This window comes from Cryptomeria japonica, unplaced genomic scaffold, assembly GCF_030272615.1.
Source record: "Cryptomeria japonica unplaced genomic scaffold, Sugi_1.0 HiC_scaffold_431, whole genome shotgun sequence".
Lineage (NCBI taxonomy): Eukaryota > Viridiplantae > Streptophyta > Pinopsida > Cupressales > Cupressaceae > Cryptomeria > Cryptomeria japonica.
This window is the reverse complement of record NW_026729251.1, coordinates 36,025-40,852: the sequence shown is the minus strand read 5'-3', so window position 1 is coordinate 40,852 and position 4,828 is coordinate 36,025. Positions and strand designations below refer to the sequence as shown.

The 4,828-nt window shown below is 62.4% G+C and overlaps 1 non-coding gene across 1 annotated transcript; it reads left to right on the top strand.

The window, feature by feature from the left end:
* Nucleotides 1-4,439: 4,439 nt before the first annotated feature.
* Nucleotides 4,440-4,558, top strand: LOC131871630 (5S ribosomal RNA). Its single transcript, XR_009369843.1, has one exon. It is a non-coding gene; the product is annotated as a 5S ribosomal RNA (ribosomal RNA).
* Nucleotides 4,559-4,828: the final 270 nt, after the last annotated feature.

Here is a 4,828-nt window from a genome sequence, read left to right as displayed (position 1 = left end):
TTCGTGCAGGCCGCACCTTGGAGCACACTTCGGAGCGCTCCTTGGTGCGCACCATGGTGCCCACCAGGGCGCGCAACCCAGCCAAGGTCTGCACACTAAGGTGCCCACCCCGGCGAAGGTGCACGCGAGGTGCGCACCCGGGGCAAACCGGGCTCCGACTTCGTGCACGCCATGGTGCCCACCGCGGCGAAGGTGCACGCGAGGTGCGCACCCGGGGCAAACCGGGCTCCGACTTCGTGCACGCCGCACCTTGGAGCACACTTCGGAGCGCTCCTTGGTGCGCACCATGGTGCCCACCAGGGCGCGCAACCCAGCCAAGGTGTGCGCACCAAGGTGCACGCGAGGTGCGCACCCGGGGCAAACCGGGGTCCGACTTCGTGCACGCCGCACCTTGGAGCACACATCGGAGCGCTCCCAGGTTCGCACCAGCGTTGCGCACCTTTGATGCGCTGCCTTCACTAATTTCCAGAAAAGGCAAAAAAAAACGATATTTTAAAATTTCCGTTCTGAAAGATAGTGAAAAAAACGGAACGCGGGTGCCATCTTGAGCCCTTCCTGGTGCGCAGCCCAGGCAAGTTGTGCGCACCAAGGTGCCCACCCTGGCGGAGGTGCGCGCCCGGGGCAAACCGGGCTCCGACTTCGTGCACTGCATGGTGCCCACCAAGGCGCGCAACCCAGCCAAGGTGCCCACCGCAGCGAAGGTGCACGCGAGGTGCACACCCGGGGCAAACCGGGCTCCGACTTCGTGCACGCCGCACCTTGGAGCACACTTCAGAGCGCTCCTTGGTGCGCACCAGGGCGCGCAACCCAGCCGAGGTGCCCACCCCGGCGAAGGTGCACGCGAGGTGCGCACCCGGGGCAAACCGGGCTCCGACTTCGTGCACGCCATGGTGCCCACCGCGGCGAAGGTGCGCACCCGGGGCAAACCGGGCTCCGACTTCGTGCACGCCGCACCTTGGAGCACACTTCGGAGCGCTCCTTGGTGCGCACCATGGTGCCCACCAGGCCGCGCAACCCAGCCAAGGTGTGCGCACCAAGGTGCACGCGAGGTGCGCACCCGGGGCAAACCGGGGTCCGACTTCGTGCACGCCGCACCTTGGAGCACACATCGGGGCGCTCCCGGGTTCGCACCGGCGTTGCGCACCGTGGTGGGCACCTCGGAGCACACCAAGGTGGGCAGCGAGGTGCGCACCTTTGATGCGATGCCTTCACTAATTTCCATAAAAGGCAAAAAAAAAACGAGATTTTAAAATTTCCGTTTTGAAAGATAGTGAGAAAAAGGGAATGCTGGTGCCATCTTGAGCCCGCCCTGGTGCGCAGCCCAGCCAAGGTTTGCGCACCAAGGTGCCCACCCTGGCGAAGGTGCGCGCCCGGGCAATTAACCCAACTTCCAACTTCGCGCGCGCCAGGGTGGGAGCGCACCCAACAACCGGGCCTGGGAAGAGCCAATGCGAGAAACCCCACCAAACTCTCTGACAAAAAAAGAGGGGGCGCTCCAGTAACCCCGCTTCGGAGCGCACCCTGGGCAAACCCAGCCAAGGTGCCCACCCCGGCCAAGGTGCAGGCGAGGTGCGCACCCGGGGCAAACCGGGCTCCGACAACGTGCACGCCGCACCTTGGAGCACACTTCGTAGCGCTCCCGGGTGCGCACCTCAGAGCACACCAAGGTGGGCAGCGAGGTGCGCACCTTTGATGCGCTGCCTTCACTAATTTCCAGAAAAGGCAAAAAAAAAAGGAGATTTTAAAATTTCCGTTTTGAAAGATAGTGAAAAAAACGGAACGCGCGTGCCATCTTGAGCCCGCCCTGGTGCGCAGCCCAGGTAAGGTGCCACCCTGGCAAAGGTGCGCACCCGGGCAATTAACCCTACTTCCGACTTCGTGCGCGCCAGGGTGGCAACCGGGCCTCGGAAGAGCCAATGCGAGAAACCCCACCAAACGCTCCGACAAAAAAAGAGGCGGCGCTCCAATAACCCCGCTTCGGAGCGCAGCCGGGGCAAACCAAGCCAAGGTGCCCACCCCGACGAAGGTGCACGCGAGGTGCGCACCCGGGGCAAACCGGGCTCCGACAACGTGCACGCAGCACCTTGGAGCACACTTCGAAGCACTCCCGGGTGCCCACCGGCGTTGCGCACCGTGGTGGGCAGCGAGGTGCGCACCTTTGATGCGCTGCCTTCACTAATTTCCAGAAAAAGGCAAAAAAAAATGAGATTTTAAAATTTCCGTTTTGAAAGATAGTGAAAAAAAAGGAACGCGGGTGCCATCTTGAGCCCGCCCTGGTGCGCAGCCCAGGCAAGGCATGCGCACCAAGGTGCCCACCCGAGGTGCACACCCGGGGCAAACCGGGCTCCGACTTCGTGCAGGCCGCACCTTGGAGCACACTTCGGAGCGCTCCTTGGTGCGCACCATGGTGCCCACCAGGGCGCACCCGAGGCAAACCGGGCTCCGACTTCGTGCACGCCGCACCTTGGAGCACACATCGGAGCGCTCCCAGGTTCGCACCAGCGTTGCGCACCTTTGATGCGCTGCCTTCACTAATTTCCAGAAAAGGCAAAAAAAAACGATATTTTAAAATTTCCGTTCTGAAAGATAGTGAAAAAAACGGAACGCGGGTGCCATCTTGAGCCCTTCCTGATGCGCAGCCCAGGCAAGTTGTGCGCACCAAGGTGCCCACCCTGGCGGAGGTGCGCGCCCGGGGCAAACCGGGCTCCGACTTCGTGCACTGCATGGTGCCCACCAAGGCGCGCAACCCAGCCAAGGTGCCCACCGCAGCGAAGGTGCACGCGAGGTGCGCACCCGAGGTGCACACCCGGGGCAAACCGGGCTCCGACTTCGTGCACGCCGCACCTTGGAGCACACTTCAGAGCGCTCCTTGGTACGCACCAGGGCGCGCAACCCAGCCAAGGTGCTCACCCCGGCGAAGGTGCACGCGAGGTGCGCACCCGGGGCAAACCGGGCTCGGACTTCGTGCACGCCGCACCTTGGAGCACACATCGGAGCGCTCCCGGGTTCGCACCAGCATTGCGCACCTTTGATGCGCTGCCTTCACTAATTTCCAGAAAAGGCAAAAAAAAGAAAAAAATGAGATTTTAAAATTTCCGTTTTGAAAGATAGTGAAAAAAACGGAACGCGGGTGCCATCTTGAGCCCGCCCTGGTGTGCAGCCCAGGCAAGTTGTGCGCACCAAGGCACCCACCCTGGCCAAGGTGGGTCACGGGGTGGGTCCTAGGGTGGGTAACGGGGTGGGTACTAAGGTGCGTGCCAAGGTGGGTCATAGGGTGGGTGCCAAGGTGGGCACCAGGGTGGGTGTGCACCAACCCTAGCCAGGGTAGGTCACGGGGTGGTTGTCGGGGTGGGCGTCAAGGAGCCAAGGTGGGTGGCAAGTAGCCAAGTTGCGTGCCAAGGTGGGTGTCGGGGTGGGTGCCAAGGATCCAAGGTGGGTGCCAAGGAACCAAGGTGGGTGTCTGGGTGGGTGCCGAGGTGGGAGCCAGGGTGGGTCCCAAGGTGAGTGCAAAGGTGGGTGCCAGGGTCAAGGTGAGTGCCAATGTGGGTTCCAAGGTGCCAGGGTCAGGGTGAGTGCCAATGTGGGTTCAAAGGTGCTAAGTTGGGTGCGAGGTTGGGTGCGAGGGTGGGTGGGTGCCAAGGTGTGCTAGGTGGAAGCCCGGGTGGGTCGGCATCCCATGGGTGTCGAGTTGGGTGCCTGATGGGTGCTTCTTGTCAAGTTTTAGTCGTCGGGACTCATTTCGAGCCTTAGAGGTCGTTTCTTGTCCGGTTGCCCTGTCTTCGACCTGGGAACCCAATTTTGGTCCTCGGGTCCCATTTTTTTTTGTCTCGCATCCCACTTTTGGCCTGTGGCCTTTTCGGGGTCGATTCTCGTTTTGGGCATCAGAGCATGTTTCTTCTCCTAAAACCCAATATTTGTTTATTAAGTCTCGGAACACATTTTTGTTCTCGTGGACCCATCATGGGTCTTGGAACGCATTTGTGGTCCTTGGGTCCCATTTTGCATCCCGAAACTTGTGTTTTGGTGCTTGATCCCTATTTTGGGTGCCCACCTTGCACCAAGTGCGCACCCGGGGCAAACCGAGCGCCTTGGTGCACCGGGGCAAGATCGAGCGTGCACCCGAGGCGCCCCGAACATGCACCAAGGTGCACTCGGCCCACATGTGAGCGCAGGTCGTTGCGCCCGAGGTGGTGTGTGGGCACCGCGTTGCAGACGGGACACTGCACGCACACGACGCCCCCTCCAGGTGCACGCACGTAGGCCGGGCCGGGTGCACACCCGACGCCCTAGCAAGGTGCGCGCACCCGGGCAGGGCTCACACTTGGCGAACGGGGCGCACTTCGCGAGGGAGGGTGTGCACCTCGACGGGGGTGGGTGGCCGGGGTGGATTCGCACGTGGGTCGCGGTTTGCTAAGTACACACTGCGACAAGCTCATAACGGGTGCGATCATACCAGCGTTAGTGCACCGGATCCCATCAGAACTCCGCAGTTAAGCGCGCTTGGGCCGGAGTAGTACTGGGATGGGTGACCTCCCGGGAAGTCCCGGTGTTGCACCCTTTTTTAGTTTTTCGCCGGGCGTCGCAATGCTATTTGAATAAACCTTTTGCCCGTTTGCGTTCTCGTCGGGGCCGGGCCGGGCCGGGGTGCGCTGCCCGCACTACCGCGCGCGCGGGGGCGACACCGAGCGCGCACCCGAGGCGCCCCGAGCACACAGGCCACGGTGCAACCCGGGCGTTGTGCGCGCACCCCGGTGCGCCCGAGGTGCTGCGCGCGCACCCAGGTGAAATCGGTGTGCACCTCGGCCAGTGCGCGCTCGGTCGAGTCGCG